The sequence below is a fragment of the Rhinatrema bivittatum genome, chromosome 6 (assembly GCF_901001135.1).
Source record: "Rhinatrema bivittatum chromosome 6, aRhiBiv1.1, whole genome shotgun sequence".
Lineage (NCBI taxonomy): Eukaryota > Metazoa > Chordata > Amphibia > Gymnophiona > Rhinatrematidae > Rhinatrema > Rhinatrema bivittatum.
This window is the reverse complement of record NC_042620.1, coordinates 317,127,332-317,148,726: the sequence shown is the minus strand read 5'-3', so window position 1 is coordinate 317,148,726 and position 21,395 is coordinate 317,127,332. Positions and strand designations below refer to the sequence as shown.

Sequence of the window (21,395 nt, the reverse complement as noted above, 5' to 3'; positions counted from 1 at the left end):
CACAGTGGTTAACATAATTAACTCTGCGCACACACTCTTTCTGGGATGGCACTGTCCCTGCCCCACTGGATGTGGGGCGGCAATTTGCAGAGGGGTATTTTCATGGGTGAACATTCGTTTACACACAGAGAAGACCTTTCATCCTGGTAAATAAATAAATAACTGCAGAACTAAATTATGCCAGTACTGGAGGAAGAGATGGCCAGTTATGATGATATAGCTAGACTCTGGGAAAAGTGCTGATCTAGGGAAGTAAGCCTGTTGCTATATTTGAAGTCAGAAAGGAACCTTTTTTTTCAGAGTACTTAAGAACTAGCTACGGATGCAGTGTATTTTTCTCTTTTCTTCTGAATTGCTTTATGAAGAAGGCTTTTAAGGAATTAAAAGAAAGCCAGATGCAATAGATCTTCAGTCAACTTTCAGCATAACCTGCTATGTAATATCAAAGCTGATTGTACCAAGGCCGTAAAAATACATAATGTATTTGATAAAATTCAAAGCCAAGTACAAAAGGAATTTTCACAATGAATGAGGAGCTACAGGCATAGATTTCACCCAAGAGTTCATACTGAGCCACTTCTCTTCACGACTGACTGAAGTTATTGTGGAGTCATTAGGAATTATCTTTTGAGAATTCATAGATGACAGGCGAGGTCCCAAACAAGTGGAAAAGGACAACTGTGCCTTGTTTTAGAAAGGTTGTAAAGGTGACTGGTAAATTTTGATAGTCAGCTTACTGACAGTACAGGAGCAAATCATCAAATGGTTTGTAAACTCATACATGGGGAAAACTATTTAGAAATTTAGGCAGTAGCCAAAATATTTCGGAGTTCAAAAAGTTTCATTTTTTAATGTACTCTGTTTTACTTAGTTTTTACTTTATTTCTCTCTGTGTCGTTCAGCCCTTTTGTTTTTTTTACATTTCTTGCTTATTTTATCCTAGCCTCTCTCTCTCTAAACTTCCTCCTCTAGCCAGCTGTCCAGCAAAACCTACTTCTGATGGCCCAGTAGGGGGCATGGAGCAGCATTCCTCCTCCCTGGCAGGAGTCACGCTGGACTGCAGCAATATCTTTTCTTTCTGGTGACCATCATGGGTCACACAGGCCACAATAGCATTTCTTTGCTGGTGATGCAGCTCATCTCTGAGGACCAATAGTGATTACATTAGTTACTAGGAATTAAATTTTAGGTGATCAGATGCCTGGAAGTTTTCAACCCCTGACAAATAACAAGGTGCTAAGAAACAGCCAACATGGATTTTATGACAAGCACATTTTTATATGACAGACTCAGCATTTGTAGATAAGGGGAAATTGGTAGATATGTTTTATCTTGACTTTAACAAAGCCTTTGGCTGTCTCACATTAGTCATAACTTCGAATCATATTATTTAGACCTTGCTGTTGTAAGTTGGGTAAATAATTTTCTGAGAAATGTACTCAGAGTTGTGAACCTGGATGACACTTCAGGTGAGTTGAAGGAGGGTGAGATAGTTGGTCCTGGGATTATTAGTATTTGCATTAAAACTTGGATGATGGTATAAGGCCTGAATTACTAATTCAGTGTCTTTGGGAATAAAGCTTAAATTGAGGGGTAGATTTTAAAACCCCTGCGCGCGTAAATCCTCCCGGATTTACGTGCTCAGAGCCCCGGGACGCGCGTATGTCCCGGGGCTTCGCAAAAGGGGCGGGAGGGGGCGTGTCCGGGGCAGGTCCGGGGGTGTGGCGACGGTTCGGGGGCGGTCCCGAGTCCCCCGGCACTGCGGCCTGTGCCGGCGATGCCGGGGCGGCACGCGCAAGTTACGGAGGCAGGTTGCACGGCTCGGCACGCGCAGGCTGCCGATTTTGCACAGCCTTGCGCGCGCCGACCCCGGATTTTATAAGATACGCGCGGCTATGTTTTTAAAATCTACCTCTATGCCTATAGAATGTACACCTTGAAAATTTGAAGTTAATAAAAAAAAATTGTTACACTTTGCAAGCATCTTGAAGATGGAATTAATAAACAAAATGATCTTCACACGCTAGAGAAATGGTCAGGAATAGATAGGATAAGATTCTACAAGAATAAATGTAAGATATTACATTTAAGAAAGAAAAATCAAATCAATAAGTGCAAAATGTGAAAAACTAACTAAGCAAAAGTACTGCAGTCCCCAGTACTGCAACAAAGGTTCTGGGGAATACAGCAGACCAGAAACTGAGTATGAATCAGCAGTATAGTACTTTTATAAAAAGAAAATAAAGGTGACACCACATTGGGATTATTGTTTTGGTTCTATGGAGCTCTGAACAGCATGCATGTACAATGATGTATATCATGAGCAACTGTATGGAGTCAATCAAAAGACCATAGCAAGTAGTACATAATTATGCAGAGATTATTGCACATAATTTTATTTACTTTTAAGCATCGTGAAAGCAAGTTTGAAGAAATCTTATTTTAAGATGGGACTGGAATAGGGTCCATAAGAATGTAAGAACATGGGTCAGACCATGGATCCATCAAGCCCAGCATCCTGTATCCAACAGTAGCCAATCCAAATCACAAGTACCTGGCAAATACCCAAACATTAAATAGATCTCAAGCTACTATTCCTTATTAATTTATAGCAGTTTATGGACTTCTCCACTAGAAACTTATCCCAAAGAATTTTCTCAGATTTGTTTTATGTGTGCTACTTGCTAAATTCATGGAGTGCCCACTAGCCCTTCTATTATCTGAGAGAGTAAATAACTGATTTACATTTACTTCATCTATGATCCAAAAGCCCTTTTCTCACTGGTCTCATCCCTCACTAAACCACCCACTACCATCATTCCGGATGAAAAATCTGCAAACAAAGCCGAGGAACTTGCAATCTTCTTCAAGGAGAAAATATCCAACCTTCTGAAACCACTCCTGAATCATAAAAAAACTTCCACCCAACTACCTCTCGCAACATCAACTCATCTTCAGACTTCAAGCCTGGAAGCGATCCAGCATCCTCTCTAGAGATTGAAAATATTCTAAAAAAACTTAAACCTCATCCCACCCGCTTGATTCGATTCCTGCTAATCTGCTCATAGCTTGTGCCAAAGCTATTGTAAAGCCTATTGCTCAAATCATCAATGCCTCCCTTACACAGGGCTTAGTGCCATCTCCACTCAAACTCGCTATCCTAAAACCCCTTCTAAAAAAGCCAAATCTCTCTCCGGAAAATCCAGCCAACTTTCGGCCAATAGCCAATCTCTCTTTTATAGCTAAAATCTTGGAAAGATTAGTCAACCATCAACTCTGCGAATTCTTAGACAACAACAACATTCTCGCCACAGCACAATTTGGCTTCCGCAAATCCCGAAGCACTGAATCCCTTCTCTGCTCTCTATCAGACAACATTCTTTTCAACCTAGAGAAAAAACAACCGTGCCTTCTGATCCTCCTTGATCTATCAGCGGCATTTGACACTGTAAACCACAAGATCCTCTTAGACCGACTAGCAGAGATTGGTATCAAAAACACCGCATTCAATTGGTTTAAATCCTTCTTACAAGACAGGTTCTATAAAGTTAAGATCAACAACTATGAATCTCAACCGATCAGTTCTAACCTTGGCGTCCCTCAAGGATCCTCATTGTCTCCGACCTTATTTAACATATACTTACTCCCTCTCTGCAACCTACTTTCCAAGCCAAACCTAATCCATTACCTTTACGCCGACGATGTCCAAATTCTCATCCCTATCACCAAATCCTTGCAAGAAACTCTTCACTTTTGGAATTCATGCTTCCTCTCCATATCAAATCTCCTCGCTGATCTCTGCCTAATTCTCAATTCCAATAAAACTGAATTCCTCCTAATCACCCAAGAAGGCAACTACCAACTCGCTAACACTCTTCCTTTGGCATCACCTACTCTATCTCCCCAGGTCAGAAACCTGGGGAGATAGAGCTTTATCAGTAACACCGTAAAAGAATGCTTCTTCAAACTCCAGGTTCTAAAAAGACTCAGACCTTTACTACACCACCAGGATTTCAGATCGGTCTTGCAAGCAATCATATTTTCCAAAATTGATTACTGCAACTCTCTGTTACTTGGGCTCCCAGCTATCTCCCTAAAACCTCTGCAAATGCTCCAAAATGCCACTGCTAGGATTTTAACCAAAGCAAAAAAAAGGGACCACATAACTCCAATCTTGAAGAATCTTCACTGGCTCCCCCTCTACAAAACCCTCTCATCCATCCATAAATCCATTTACAAAGTCTCACACCTCGACCTCAGGATCCCATTCCAGGTACATTCATCCTCCCGCCCATTGAGATCAGCGCAAAAAGGCTCTCTAAAAACCCCTCCACTCAAAATTTCATCAAACAAAAGAGCCCTATCCACAGCAGGTCCTTTCCACTGGAACTCTCTACCATCAGATCTTAGGCTTGAACAATGCCCCATCACTTTCAAAAAAAGACTTAAAACTTGGCTTTTCTCTCATGCATACGCCTGAGCTGATCTTCACAATATCCCCCTTCCTGGACAAGTTCATTTCATACTACTTTATTCAATAATACTAGAACCAATTGCATATCCATCTAGACAAGTTTCAAATACTAGATACTCAATTGATTCTTTCTTATTGCCTGTCCATAAGATTGTTGTTATTTATTTGTTGTCTTATTATGCCTTATTTTAATTCAATTTTGTCCAAGTTCACTCGCCTGTTCTATGTAAGACTCATATGTTTAGTCATCCTAATGTTATATGTAAACCAAAGTGATTAGTAACATTGTTACCAGAACCTCGGTATATAAAAAGGTTAAATAAATAAATAAATAAATAAAATTTACATTTACGTGTTCAAGTCCTTTTATGATTTTGTAGACCTGTAACATATTCCCCTTCAGCCGTCTCATCTCCAAGCTGAACAGCCCTAATAGCTTGAACATTCCCTCACAGGGGAGCTGTTCCATGTCCTTTATTAAGTTGGTTGCCCTTTTATGTACTTTCTCCAGTGCAACTATATCTTTTCTGAGATGCAGTGACTAAAATTGCATGCAATATTCAAGGTGTGGTCTCACCATGGAGTGATACAGAGGCATTACAACATCCACTGTTTTATTTGCCATTCTCTTTCTAATAATTCCTAACATTGAAGGTCATTCATCAAAATGCGTTATGGTTAATGCTATAGCGCATGCGATAATAACGCTATTGCATGATGTGTTGCAAATTTCGGAAAGGAGCAAGATAAGGGAGGAGTTTGGTGGGAATTATTAAAATGAGGGCAATATCGCACTGTGCAATAGAATAACGCATGATATTGCATGGTTTTAGCGCAGGAAATAACTCCACCTTTTTTCCTGGCATTAACCTGTGCAATATGCCCGAAATGGCCATAATGCAAATCATTATACATTTTTAGAATTGCATTTCAGCCATTTCTGGGCTTGAGAAGGGAGAGGAGTGGAGAAAAGAGAGAGGGGGGGGGGGAGGAGGGAGAGAGACACAGAGAGAGACTGACTCTGAGGAGGCCCTCACAGTGTACAACTATTTATATGCCTATAGGAAGACCATCTAATAGCTCGAGATAAGGTATTGGTGGGGTTTAGGGGCCAGTTTTTCATGTAGAGTGAGACAGCACAGTATACCTTGGTGAAGATTTGACATCATTTGGAGTGAGGAAATTCTCACAAAGATGAAATTTTGTACTATGTGTTGTGCTGGAGACAATCCGGATGTGGATCCTTGGGCCGACTGGCCCGAGGGAACAGTCGGTAGGCAGAACTCCCACTGGGCAACAGGATCTTCACCTGGAAACCCGAGACTCCTCCAGAGGAGCTGTGGGAGCCCGGGTTGCTAGGACTTAGGAGACTTCGCCCTGGAAGCCCGAGGTCCCCCCAGGAGGAGCCCGTAGGGACCCGGACCGCTGGGACTTAGGCGAGGCCGAAGAAACCCAGGAGTGGAATCCGGACCGGAGTCTGGGCCGGCAGCGGGCGAGCAGAAGTCGGTGTCACGAACCGAGGTCAGGGCAGGCTGAAGAAGCAGGAGTCGGAGTCACGAACCGGAGTCAAGGCAGGCTGAAGACAAGCAGGAGTCAGGCAAACCGTGGTCAAGGCAGGTAGCAGGCAAGCGGAGTCAGGCAGAGCGGAGTCAGGCAGGTAGCAGGCAAGCGGAGTCAGGCAAACCGTGGTCAAGGCAGGTAGCAGGCAAGCGGAGTCAGGCAGAGCGGAGTCAGGCAGGTAACAGGCAATCCAGAACGCAACTTAGAACTACAGGAAGTAGTGAACCTCGTTGCAAGGCAAAGAAGGGAAGGGACTGCAGGGCTTAAATAGCCCTGCAGCGTCTGACGTCATAGAAGGGAGGAGCCGGGTTTTCCCGCGCTGGTCCCTTTAAAAGTGGAGGACAGTCGCGCGCGTGCGCGCACCTGGGGGCGGGACTGGCCGTGAGGCCACGCCAGCGGCAGCGTGAGAGCCGGCGCATGGCGCCCGGAGGCACTGCAGGCCCGCGGAACGCGGCAGCTCCCCGGAAAGCAGCAGCCGGGGTCCTGAGGCCGCGGAACGCGGCAGCTCCCCGGGACTCGGGAGGAAGGTAAGGCCTCGGGCGCCAGCGTGGCGACCGAGACCGCAACACTATGTTATTTCACCCTAACTTGATAGTACCCTTTTATAGAGTCCATCAAGCTAGGGTGAGAGAACATAGTAGAAATCTCATCTTTGTGAGACTTTCCTCACTTCAAATTACATCAAATCTTCACCGAGGTGTACTGTGCTGTTCGTACATCTCACTCTATATGAAAAATTGGCCCCTAAACCACCACCAACATAAGAACATAAGAAAATGCCATACTGGGTCAGACCAAGGGTCCTTCAAGCCCAGCATCCTGTTTCCAACAGTGGCCATTCCAGGCCATAAGAACCTGGCAAGTACCCAAAAACTAAGTCTATTCCATGTTACCATTGCTAATGGCAGTGGCTATTCTGTAAGTCAGTGGTTCTCAACCCTGTCCTGGGGACCCCCCCAGCCACTCGGGTTTTCATGATATCCACAATGAATATGCATGAGAGAAAATGTGCATGTTATGGAAGCAGTGCATGCAAATTTTCTCTCATGCATATTCATTGTGGATAGCCTGAAACCCGACTGGCTGGGGGGGTCCCCAGGACAGGGTTGAGAACCACTGCTCTAAGTGAACTTAATAGCAGGTAATGGACTTCTCCTCCAAGAACTTATCCAATCCTTTTTTAAACACAGCTACACTAACTGCACTAACCACATCCTCTGGCAACAAATTCCAGAGTTTAATTGTGCGTTGAGTAAAAAAGAACTTTCTCCGATTAGCTTTTAGATGGCCCTCCTAAATACTTTACAACTATGAAAGCCTTGTACATAGTGTCTTTCTCTCTGTCTGTCTCCGTCTCCCTCTCCCTCCCTGAAATAGAAATTATCACAGGACGCGGAAGGTTTACTGTCGCACGTTATACTATTGATGTGAAATGGTATGTTATCACGGGGTACAGTAAATATGCCCTTTTTTTCTTATCTCGGGCGTTATCCATGCATTAATAGTGCATTTTGATGAATCTAGGGGATTGTTTGCTTTTTTGACTGCCACAGCACACTGAGTTCATGATATCAATGTATTATCCACTATGATGCCAAGATCTCTTTCCTGGGTAGTAGCTCATAATATGAAACGTAACATCATGTAACTACAGCATGGGTTATTTTTCCCTATATGCATCACTTTGCATTTGTCCACATTAAATTTCATCAGCCATTTGGACCCCCAATCTTCTAGTCTCATAAGGTCCTTCTGCAGTTTATGACAATCTACTTGAGATTTAACTACTCTGCATAATTGTGTGTCATCTGCAAATTTGATCACCTCACTCGCAGTGCCCATTTATAAATATGTTAAAAAGCACGGGTCATAGTACAGATCCCTGAGGCACTCCACTGTTTACCCTTTTCTACTGTGAAAACATACCATTTAATCCTACTCTCTGTTTCCTGTCTCTTAACCAGTTTGCAATCCACAAAAGGACATTGCCTCCTATTCCATGACTTTTTAGTTTTCTCAGAAGCCTCTCATGAGAGACTTTAACACCTTCTGAAAATCCAAATGCACCACATCTACAGGTTCACCTTTATCCACATGTATATTAACCCCTTTAAAAAAATGTAGATTGTGAGGCAAGACTTCCCTTGGGTAAATCCATGCTGGCTGTGTCCCATTAAACCAATTCTATCTAAATGTTTTGTGATTTTATTCTCTATAACAGTTTCCACGATTTTTCTCGGCACTGAAGTCAGGCTCACCATAGTTTCCCAGATCACCGCTGGATCCCTTTTTAAATATCAGGGTTACATTGGCCACTTTCCAGTCTTCAGCTAGGAACGGCCTCTATAGCAGAAGGGCATTCTTCCAAACTTGTGGTACACTGAGAAAGAATGCCCCAAATATATCAACAGACATATCACATATAGGAAAAGTAAAGTCAAATCGCATAACATTGCATTTATTTATATTCTGCTTTTCACACTTTTTTCAGCACTTCAAAGCAGATTAAATTCAGATGCTGTAGGTATTTCCTCTCCCCAGAGTGCTTACAATCTAAATATACCTGAGGCAATGGAGGGTAAAATGACTTGCTAAAGGTTATAAGGAACAACAGTGCAACTTGAACTCTCGTCTCCTGGTTCATAAACTGCTGCTCTAACCACTAGGCTAAACAGAAAGCGAGCGATAGGGTGGGGCTGAATTCTGATTGGAGACCCTGGATTGTAAATCCAATTAGAAGTAAGATAGCTATGGGGATTAAAGAACATCAGGAGGATTTGCAGGTAATAACCTTTGACAAGGCATATTCTAGGGACGGCAATTATATCATATAAAATAAATTTTTATCATGAATTTGGAATGAAAGTGTCTTCATTACAAAAATATTATCATATTTTTCGTACTATCTCCTGAGCTCAGAGGATTATAAACATTTTCATTTTGCTGGAATTGAGCTCGGCAGCCCGTATCTTCAGCACAGGTTAGGTTCTGGCCAGTCTGCGACCTTCCGGCGGTAACGGGGGGCGAAGCGGGGGGCGGTCCTGCGATAGCCTGCAGTGATTGCACCTCTGTGATGCGATCGCTGCTGGCTTTCGCGCCAAATAACTACACCATAAATCGCCGCCAACGATGTGTCTGCAGCATTGGTCCCGGTGCCACCCCGACTCCTCCTCTTCCGGGGCTGACTCAGCCCCGACTCTACCCCAAGCTTGCTATCGCATGCGAAAAGGGACTTTTTGCGTGTGAAATGTCCCTTTTCGTGTGCAATAGCGTTAGAGAATGATCCCCTAAAAGCATGATGTAGGGGTTTAGATACATTTAAAACAAAATTTTTTGTTTTCTTGCGTCTCATATAGGATGATTTATCAAATCCTGCTGTATTGGTGGCCTACCATCAAAAAGGATACCTATTCCTACGTGGCATCCTGCACCAATTGTGCTAAGAACAAACCTGCTTCTGGACAACTGTGGGGACAAATGCAACTTTTGCCAGTTCCAGATCGGCCCTTGTCGCATATCGCTACTGATTTTGTAGTTAATTTACCTACTTCCGGAGGAATGAACACCATCTGGGTGACTGTGGATCGCTTTAGCAAGATGGCACACTTCGTGGCACTCCCTGGCATACCCTCAGCCTTGGAGCTTGCAAAGCTCTTCATAACGCACATATTCTGTCTCCACAGTCTACCTTCACACATCGTATCTGACCGTGGGTTTCAATTCACGGCACGATTCTGGAAGGCTTTGTGTAAGTTGTTTGACATCACTCTAGACTACACCTCAGCCTACCATCCGCAGTCGAATGGCCAGACGGAATGCAATTTTTATGAGCCTATGTCACGTCCCGACAGAACAATTGGGCCGAATTTCTTCCATGGGCTGAATTTGCCATCAACTCTCTTCCAGCAACATCTACTGGAAGGTCACCATTTGAGGTGGTTTTTGGACGTCCTCCTACACCACCTCTCCCACTAAAACTCTCAGTGACGTCCCCAGCAGCTCAATCTACTGCTGATGATATTCATAAATTGTGGGTTCAGACAAGACATAAGAACATAAGAAAATGCCATACTGGGTCAGACCAAGGGTCCATCAAGCCCAGCATCCTGTTTCCAACAGTGGCCAATCCAGGCCATAAGAACCTGGCAAGTACCCAAAAACTAAGTCTATTCCATGTAACCATTGCTAATGGCAGTGGCTATTCTCTAAGTGAACTTAATAGCAGGTAATGGACTTCTCCTCCAAGAACTTATCCAATCCTTTTTTAAACACAGCTATACTAACTGCACGAACCACATTCTCTGGCAACAAATTCCAGAGTTTAATTGTGCGTTGAGTATAAAAGAACTTTCTCCGATTAGTTTTAAATGTGCCCCATGCTAACTTCATGGAGTGCCCCCTAGTCTTTCTACTATCCGAAAGAGTAAATAACCGATTCACATCTACCCGTTCTAGACCTCTCATGATTTTAAACACCTCTATCATATCCCCCCTCAGTCGTCTCTTCTCCAAGCTGAAAAGTCCTAACCTCTTTAGTCTTTCCTCATAGGGGAGTTGTTCCATTCCCCTTATCATTTTGGTAGCCCTTCTCTGTACCTTCTCCATCGCAATTATATCTTTTTTGAGATGCGGCGACCAGAATTGTACATAGTATTCAAGGTGCGGTCTCACCATGGAGCGATACAGAGGCATTATGACATTTTCCGTTTTATTCATCATTCCTTTTCTAATAATTCCCAACATTCTGTTTGCTTTTTTGACTGCCGCAGCACACTGAACCGACGATTTCAATGTGTTATCCACTATGACACCTAGATCTCTTTCTTGGGTTGTAGCACCTAATATGGAACCCAACATCGTGTAATTATAGCATGGGTTATTTTTCCCTATATGCATCACCTTGCACTTATCCACATTAAATTTCATCTGCCATTTGGATGCCCAATTTTCCAGTCTCACAAGGTCTTCCTGCAATTTATCACAATCTGCTTGTGATTTAACTACTCTGAACAATTTTGTGTCATCTGCAAATTTGATTATCTCACTCGTCGTATTTCTTTCCAGATCATTTATAAATATATTGAACAGTAAGGGTCCCAATACAGATCCCTGAGGCACTCCACTGTCCACTCCCTTCCACTGAGAAAATTACCCATTTAATCCTACTCTCTGTTTCCTTCTTTTAGCCAGTTTGCAATCCACGAAAGGACATCGCCACCTATCCCATGACTTTTTACTTTTCCTAGAAGCCTCTCATGAGGAACTTTGTCAAACGCCTTCTGAAAATCCAAGTATACTATATCTACCGGTTCACCTTTATCCACATGTTTATTAACTCCTTCAAAAAAGTGAAGTAGATTTGTGAGGCAAGACTTGCCCAGGGTAAAGCCATGCTGACTTTGTTCCATTAAACCATGTCTTTCTATATGTTCTGTGATTTTGATGTTTAGAACACTTTCCACTATTTTTCCTGGCACTGAAGTCAGGCTAACCGGTCTGTAGTTTCCCGAATCGCCCCTGGAGCCCTTTTTAAATATTGGGGTTACATTTGCTATCCTCCAGTCTTCAGGTACAATGGATGATTTTAATGATAAGTTACAAATTTTTACTAATAGGTCTGAAATTTCATTTTTTAGTTCCTTCAGAACTCTGGGGTGTATACCATCCGGTCCAGGTGATTTACTACTCTCCAGTTTGTCAATCAGGCCTACCACATCTTCTAGGTTCACCGTGATTTGATTCAGTCCATCTGAATCATTACCCATGAAAACCTTCTCCATTACGGGTACCTCCCCAACATCCTCTTCAGTAAACACCGAAGCAAAGAAATCATTTAATCTTTCCGCGATGGCCTTATCTTCTCTAAGTGCCCCTTTAACCCCTCGATCATCTAACGGTCCAACTGACTCCCTCACAGGCTTTCTGCTTCGGATATATTTAAAAAAGTTTTTACTGTGAGTTTTTGCCTCTACAGCCAACTTCTTTTCAAATTCTCTCTTAGCCTGTCTTATCAATGTCTTACATTTAACTTGCCAATGTTTATGCTTTATCCTATTTTCTTCTGTTGGATCCTTCTTCCAATTTTTGAATGAAGATCTTTTGGCTAAAATAGCTTCTTTCACCTCCCCTTTTAACCATGCCGGTAATCGTTTTGCCTTCTTTCCACCTTTCTTAATGTGTGGAATACATCTGGACTGTACTTCTAGAATGGTATTTTTTAAACAATGACCACGCCTCTTGGACATTTTTTACTTTTGTAGCTGCTCCTTTCAGTTTTTTTCTAACAATTTTTCTCATTTTATCAAAGTTTCCCTTTTGATAGTTTAGCACGAGAGCCTTGGATTTGCACACTGTTCCTTTTCCAGTCATTAAATCAAATTTGATCATATTATGATCACTATTGCCAAGCGGCCCCACCACCGTTACCTCTCTCACCAAGTCCTGTGCTCCACTGAGAATTAGATCTAAAATTGCTCCCTCTCTCGTCAGTTCCTGAACCAATTGCTCCATAAAGCTATCATTTATTCCATCCAGGAACGTTATCTCTCTAGCGTGACCCGATAATACATTTACCCAGTCTATATTGGGGTAATTGAAGTCTCCCATTATTACTGCACTACCAATTTGGTTAGCTTCCCTAATTTCTCTTAGCATTTCACTGTCCATCTCACCATCTTGACCAGGTGGACGGTAGTATACCCCTATCACTATAGTCTTCCCTGACACACAAGGGATTTCTACCCATAAATATTCAATTTTGTATTTAGTCTCATGCAGGATGTTTATCCTGTTGGACTCTATGCCACACCTCCTCCCGACTGCACCTCTCTGTCATTGCGTTATAATTTGTACCCCGGTATAGCACTGTCCCATTGGTTATCCTCTTTCCACCATGTCTCTGAGATGCCAATTAAGTCTATGTCACCATTTACTGCTATACATTCTAATTCTCCCATCTTACTTCTTAGACTTCTGGCATTAGCATACAAACATTTCAAAGTTTGTTTTTTGTTTGTATTTTTATTCTGCTTTTTAATTGATAGGGATAAGTTAGAATTTTTTAGCTCAGGTGAGTTTTTAGTTACAGGCACTTGGACTACTTTTCTAATTATTGGAACCTCACTGTCGGGATGCCCTAATTCTAATGCATCATTAGTATCCTTTAAAGATACATCTCTCCGAGCCATGCGCTGTTGAGCGACTGTTGGCTTTCCCCTTTGTTCTAGTTTAAAAGCTGCTCTATCTCCTTTTTAAAGGTTAGCGCCAGCAGTCTGGTTCCACCCTGATTAAGGTGGAGCCCATCCCTTCGGAAGAGACTCCCCCTTCCCCAAAAGGTTCCCCAGTTCCTAACAAAACTGAATCCCTCTTCCTTGCACCATCGTCTCATCCACGCATTGAGACTCCGGAGCTCTGCCTGCCTCTGGTGACCTGCGCGTGGAACAGGGAGCATTTCAGAGAATGCTACCCTGCAGGTTCTGGATTTAATCTTTCTACCTAAGAGCCTAAATTTGGCTTCCAGAACCTCCCTCCCACATTTTCCTATGTCGTTGGTGCCCACGTGTACCACTACAGCCGGCTCCTCCCCAGCACTGTCTAAAATCCTATCTTGGTGACGCGTGAGGTCCGCCACCTTCGCACCAGGTAGGCATGTTACCAGGCGATCCTCACGCCCACCCGCCACCCAGCTATCTACATTCCTAATAATCGAATCACCAACTATGACGGCCGACCTAACCCTTCCCTCCTGGGCAGTAGGCCTTGGGGAGATATCCTCAGTGCGAAAGGACAATGCATCACCTAGAGAGCAGGTCCTTGCTACAGGATCCTTTCCTGCTACACCTGGTTGGTGCTCTCCCATTATGAGACCTTCTTCCTCCAAGGCAGCACCAGGGCTGCCAGTCTGAAGTTGGGACTTGACTACTATGTCCCTGAAGGTCTCATCTATATACCTCTCTGTCTCCCTCAGCTCCTCCAGGTCTGCCACTCTAGCCTGCAGAGATCGGACTTGTTCTCTGAGAGCCAGGAGCTCTTTGCATCACATGCACATGTACAACTTCTCACCGGTGGGTAAAAAATCATACATGTGACACTCGATGCAAAAGACTGGGAAGCCCCCCTCTTGCTGCTGGACTGCTGCCTTCATCTCAATTTTGATCAGTTCCTAGTTAAGTTTTAGGTTGCTATGGGAGTAGGAATGTGTCTAAGTTCCTTTAAATGTATTAGTGAATTCACTATATGTCTGGTAGTGGCCTACTGGGGTCTGATCGAATTCTCAATAAAGTTTTTGTTGATGGTTTGTTTTTTTTTTTGTGCAAGTGGCACCTGCCTATAAATTAAGGGATGAGCGTGGGGTGGGTGGGCGAGGGGTGGGAGGGTTGGGAAATACAAACAGTCTAACTTATCAAGGCGAGTGATCGTGCCAAGAAGTACTACGACGCGCATCATGCGCAAGCTCCAGTCTTCAAGCCGGGAGATAAGGTCTGGTTGTCTACCAAGCACCTCAGGCTCAAACTACCCTCCTATCGGTTTGCTCCTCGCTACGTGGGACCATTCCCAGTCGTTCAACGTATTGGCCAAGTTACCTATCGTCTGAAGCTACCACCTGGGCTCCACATCTATAATGCCTTCCACGTTTCTCTCCTGAAACCACTCATTGAATTTTCTTCCAAGACTCTCGATCCACCTGTCATCAATGCAGAAGACGACTTAGAATACAAGGTCAAAGAAGTTCTGGATGTTCGTAAAAGAGGCAAGACTTTTGAATACCTTCTAAAGTGGGAAGGTTTTGGCCCCAAAGAAAACTCTTGGGAGCCTCAGACCAATATGCTGGACAAAGAGATGCTTCATCAGGTCCACCTCACGCATCATTCAAAACCTAAGCCTGGTACCCGAAGAGGAATTCGCCCTTTGAAGGGGGGTACTGCTGTGTCCGTCAGTTCCTGATGCCCTCTCTCCGCCCTCCTCACCTCTTTGGCGCCTCCCTCTTCGCCCGTGGGAAGATTGGCTGCCGCGGCGTTCCTCTGCCGAGGTCCTCCGGCGTCCCCAGACCGGTTCCACGCTGCTAACCACCATGTTTCCTGGAGTCCTAGGGGTGCGCGTGGGCCGCAGCCCCGACTGAAGTACCGGCGATGGCGTGAAACTCGGGGGCGTCCCCCGAAGATGACGTCAGCCCCAACGGATATTTAAGGTCTTAGAATTTGCTAACACATCGAGTTAGCAAGGGTTTTGCTACCTAAGCTACTCTGCTTCCTCGGACTAACTAGGGGTACCTGCTCCTCGGGGGCCTCGCTCTCTCTCTTCCTTTGTAGATTGCAGTCTGGAACCGGTACTCGCTCCTCGAGGGCCCTTGTTCCTGGACTTCTTCGAATTCACTTCTGCCTGGAAGTCAGCACTGCCTACTACATCTGTGAGTTACCATCGCTCTCTCAGAGCTTTCCCTGGAACCGGGTACTCGCTCCTCAAGGGCCTATATATTCCAGCTCCTGGGCTTCTATGAGACATTGTGTGAGTCTTACCATCAGGTTCGGTACATGAACTCTGCTTACCCTGCCTACTCACTATATTTCAGTTTCTCTACAGCTCAGCCTCCAGGGATCGCTGTTCCAGCTTCTGAGGGGCTACAGCCCAGCCGGGCATTCCAGCTCACTGCTGCCACCTCTGGTGGTTCAGTATACTGTCTAATAAAAGAACTAGTGTGTGTCTCTCCATACTCTGAGCCTGACTGGTGGTCTCTCTCGGGGTTTTCCCCGGGGACGTGGTCATCTGCCACTGGTCCAAGGATCCACCCACAACTCTCCTAAATACCTAAATACAACAGATTGCTAACTCCTATCCGATTGCTCCTCCCATCAGATAGCGGTTTCATTACAGATTGCTAACTCCTCACGGAGAACACATCACTAGGATGAGAGAACATTGTACAGATCTCATCTTTGTGTGAGTTTACTCACTCTGAAGGACATCAAATCTTCACAAGAATGTACCTTTCTGTCCGTATGTCTCACTCTGCATGTAAAAGTAGCCCCTAACCCCTTCACTACTACGTAAACCTCACCTCAACTTACTAGGTGGGCCTCCTATAGAGATATAAATAGCTTACTTCTACAAGGTCCTTATAGTCAGTCTCTTTCTCTTTCTCTCTCACTCTCTCACTCTCTCATGAAATGTGCAGAAAGTTAATACAGTAAAATCTATACATATTGCAATAATTAGGAATTAACATAAAACACGCCCCTTTTTCTACCACAATCAATATTTACAGTGATTTGATAAATCCATCTAAAAGTTTGTCATGCACAATGTATATTAACTTATGTTTTCTTAAATTTGTAAAGAATAAAGTTGAGACAAAAACTGATACCATCCCTCTGATAGTCCAGGTAAAGAGGAAGGTAAAAATAGAGTTGTCCAAAACTAAAAGAGTATATACTTAAAATATTAATAATTCCAAGCTACTGTTAATATTGCAGGGTCTCAGAACATGCTCTGCTGAGCCTGAACAAATCCACACAATCCCAGTCATAGTAGGCTTGTAGCTTAGTTTGAAGCATAGGAAATTCGTTAAAATTGAGACATAAGAACATAAGAACATAAGAAAATGTCATACTGGGTCAGACCAAGAGTTCATCAAGCCCAGCATCCTGTTTCCAACAGTGGCCGATCCAGGCCATAAGAACCTGGCAAGTACCCAAAAACTAAGTCTATTCCATGTTACCATTGCTAATGGCAGTGGCTATTCTTTAAGTGAACTTAATAGCAGGTAATGGACTTCTCCTCCAAGAACTTATCCAATCCTTTTTTAAACACAGCTATACTAACTGCACTAACCACATCCTCTGGCAACAAATTCCAGAGTTTAATTGTGCGTTGAGTAAAAAAGAACTTTCTCCGATTAGTTTTAAATGTGCCCCATGCTAACTTCATGGAGTGCCCCCTAGTCTTTCTACTATCCGAAAGAGTAAATAACCGATTCACATCTACCCGTTCTAGACCTCTCATGATTTTAAACACCTCTATCATATCCCCCCTCAGTCGTCTCTTCAAGCTGAAAAGTCCTAACCTCTTTAGTCTTTCCTCATAGGGGAGTTGTTCCATTCCCCTTATCATTTTGGTAGCCCTTCTCTGTACCTTCTCCATCGCAATTATATCATTTTTGAGATGCGGCGACCAGAATTGTATACAGTATTCAAGGTGCGGCCTCACCATGGAGCGATACAGAGGCATTATGACATTTTCCGTTTTATTCACCATTCCCTCTCTAATAATTCCCAACATTCTGTTTGCTTTTTTGACTGCCGCAGCACACTGAACCGACAATTTCAATGTGTTATCCACTATGACACCTAGATCTCTTTCTTGGGTTGTAGCACCTAATACGGAACCCAACATTGTGTAATTATAGCATGGGTTATTTTTGCCTATATGCATCACCTTGCACTTATCCACATTAAATTTCATCTGCCATTTGGATGCCCAATTTTCCAGTCTCACAAGGTCTTCCTGCAATTTATCACAATCCGCTTGTGATTTAACTACTCTGAATAATTTTGTGTCATCTGCAAATTTGATTATCTCACTCGTCGTATTTCTTTCCAGATCATTTATAAATATATTGAAAAGTAAGGGTCCCAAAACAGATCCCTGAGGCACTCCACTGTCCACTCCCTTCCACTGAGAAAATTGTCCATTTAATCCTACTCTCTGTTTCCTGTCTTTTAGCCAGTTTGCAATCCACGAAAGACATCGCCACCTATCCCATGACTTTTTACTTTTCCTAGAAGCCTCTCAGGAGGAGCTTTGTCAAACGCCTTCTGAAAATCCAAGTATACTATATCTACCGGTTCACCTTTATCCACATGTTTATTAACTCCTTCAAAAAAGTGAAGCAGATTTGTGAGGCAAGACTTGCCCTGGGTAAAGCCATGCTGAGTTTGTTCCATTAAACCATGTCTTTCTATATGTTCTGTGATTTTGATGTTTAGAACACTTTCCACTATTTTTCCTGGCACTGAAGTTAGGCTAACTGGTCTGTAGTTTCCCGGATCACCCCTGGAGCCCTTTTTAAATATTGGGGTTATATTTGCTATCCTCCATTCTTCAGGTACAATGGATGACTTTAATGATAAGTTACGAATTTTTACTAATAGGTCTGAAATTTCATTTTTTAGTTCTTTCAGAACTCTGGGGTGTATACCATCTGGTCCGGGTGATTTACTACTCTTCAGTTTGTCAATCAGGCCTACCACATCTTCTAGGTTCACCGTGACATATTGCTTAAGATACGCAGCATACTACCTTTGACACAAGCTGTGTTTCCTGGGTAGCTGTTTTCAAGGGGGCTAATAAACATCTTGAAAAATAAAAGAAACTAGAATCAATGTATTATACATAGACAGTACATATGGGCAGACATCATATGAAATAGGGATGGGCATTCGGGAGAAACAAAATAAGAAATGAGACAAAATTTCCTATTTTGCTTTCGGTTGTTTTCAAAATGGAACGATTTAAATTCCAATGAAATGTTATTGGAATTTCATCCAGTTTTGAAAATCAGGAAAAAAAAAGTCACCCGTCGAGCCTAGGCCCAAAGCTAGGGCTTCGCATAGGGAATAGGCTGAGAACCAAAGCCGGGGCCTTGGTCTATGCCTGAGTGTGATGCTGGCGTTAAGACTAGGTCTAAGCTTGAAGCCAGGCCTCATCTAGTTATAGGCCACAGCCCGACCCAGGAGGCATGACCTATGCATGAAACCATGCCAGGATTTTGGCCTAGGCCCTTGCTTGATGCTGGGGTCTCATTCGAGAGCAGAGAAAAGATCCAGGATCTGGAAAATTTTACCCCCACATATCTTATCCATCAGGAATCTAATGCCGCTTCCAGGCCCAGTTCTGATGCCTGGGCCTCAGCATAAGCCCAGGCCTGATGCTGGGGCCAGGCTCAGATGCCCAGGCCACCAGGCCTGACACCAGGGCCCGGCCCGGAGGCTGGTTCCTGACACCTGGATCTCGGTGCAGTTGCAGGCCCAGGCCTGGTCGCCAGAGCTCAGGCCTCAGTGCTGGGTCTGGGCCTGGGCTCCAGTCCCAAGCTGTGGTCTAGTCCTCGGCCCAGGCAGCCCCCTGAACCCAATAAGTGAGGGCCGGGGAGGATCTTGGCCCCTGCATTTTTTCAGTTGGAAGGGATGGGTGGTGGTTTCGAGAGGCCTCAGGAGGCCCCCTTTTTTTTCACCTTTTTTTTTTTTTTTTATATTTATTTTGTTTTTATAAACAAAATAAACATTATTGGAAATGAAATTCCTGGGGACTCCCCCCAAAATCAAAATTAAAAACTAAATGAAATTTTTACTTCTTCTCACCCCTAATATGAAACAAGAAGGCATGTCTACAAAATAAATTTGTAGAAAACCTATCTGACTCACAGTGACAAAGAATCTGCCTTCAGATATCTCAAAGAAAAGTTACCATAGTTAAAAAGCTTGAGAAAAATGGTACCAAATAATAAGATGGAAAGAATCAGACAATTAAAAAACAAAAAGAACCAACCATTAAAATAAACAGAAAACCTATCTCTCCGGCAAACAAAAAAATAGAGAATGATATTAACGTGTCAATCACTGTAAAAGACATGAAGAAACAGAAAAGTAACAAAGAACAATAACAAACATATAGCATCACAAACAGGAAGGCCAGCAGGAATGTAGAGTATTCAAATGAAAAATTCAATGTTGTTCACGACGGATCAGGTACTGTGCAAAGTTATTACACATGGATGTGTGGTGAACAATGTTTAATAATAAAAAAAATGTGCACATCTGACTCTGAAAATGGTACTCCAGCTAATGGGGAGCAAAAGGTGCTTCAAGGCGGTGATGCTGAATATTACCACCGTGTTCAGAAATCCTAATTTTAGCCATACAGAGGGTTTTTATCAATACACAGACGGAGACAACGGCACATAGCATACACTGCCCTGGAGGTGTTGCAACCGGATGACACATTGAGAGTTAACTGTTTCAGCGATGACAGGTGCACATAAACAGAAAGGGAGAATAGCCGTGCACAAGCCTGACAGTAACCATAGGGGCCATGACTCCAAACAGGAATAGACAAATTGCATGTGCCAACTGAACACTGTTCAAGGAAACCAACAAAGTCCAAATGTGCTGACCACAGTAGAAAGCAAGAAAGAGGAAATATACTGAAAACAGAAAGTGACGCAAGCAGCACCCAGTGATGGCACTCAGTTGCGGGACGAGAGGAGAACAGCAGAAGGGATCATATCACTCAAACACTTGCTGATTTACACTGGCTGCCAATAGAACAAAGAGTGCAATTTAAAACGCTATGCACAATTCATAAACTAATCAATGACGAAAATGCCGATTGGCTAAACACTGCACTACGATTACATGTCCCCCAGAGAAATCTCAGATCGGCTAATAAAGCTCTATTAACCATACCCTCGGTCAAAACAGCAAAACTGACCCAAGTTAGAGAGAGAGCACTATCTTTAGCGGGGCCAATATTATGGAACGCATTACCACTCGAAATAAGATTAATGAAAGATTTAAAACTCTTCAAAAATAGTTTAAAAACATGGCTCTTCAAAAAAGCCTTTCACAGTGAGGTCGCTGAATAAGAACACCGATACACAGCTGAAAGTCACCCAAAAGCATAATTGCTTACTTTATTATTTTTAAGATAATTAAGTATTAAATTACGAGAAGCACAGTATAAAACATATATGATTATCCTATTAATCGTATAAATGGAAATTCCAATCCACTTTCCATATAGGGTATATTATTGAAACATGTAACCGAAAATTGATTGGCACCCTCTAGATAATTTATAAACAAACCAAACTTATTTATGTGCCTAATTGTAAAGAGTTGTGGTGGTGCATTACTAAACAACGCTATAGAAAAGTTTTTAAATAAATAAATAAATAAACAGCAGCTTATGATTAAGCAAACATAGCCCGTTTAAAAGCTGCTTTAACCACTCCACAAGAATAACTGTGCTGTAAAAAGATTCCTGGCTATTTATTGAGTCAGCATGATGTAATTGATATGAGCCTAATTTTCAAACCTATTTGTGAAACTGTATTTGCCATGCATAAGTGGACATGTAGAGATTTATCCTAGTATTTTATAAACTGTACAGTGGGAGCTGCATAGTTTATAACATATCGAATACTTCTGCACTGAAAGTATGTGCACCTGAATATTTCCAGTACAATATACTTACTGTACCTATTTTACAAACATATGCATATATAATTTAGGCATGGAAGAAATGTAACATGTACGTGTAATCATGCTGCTTTATATGTGGAGGCAAGTATTTTATAAAGTATGCTCGT

At 43.0% G+C, this 21,395-nt stretch overlaps 1 protein-coding gene across 6 annotated transcripts in view; it reads left to right on the top strand.

The window, feature by feature from the left end:
* LOC115094464 (probable E3 ubiquitin-protein ligase MID2) overlaps window positions 1–21,395 on the top strand; it is an 839,223-nt gene that overhangs the window by 461,647 nt on the left and 356,181 nt on the right. The gene's annotated exons all lie outside the window — the stretch shown is intronic.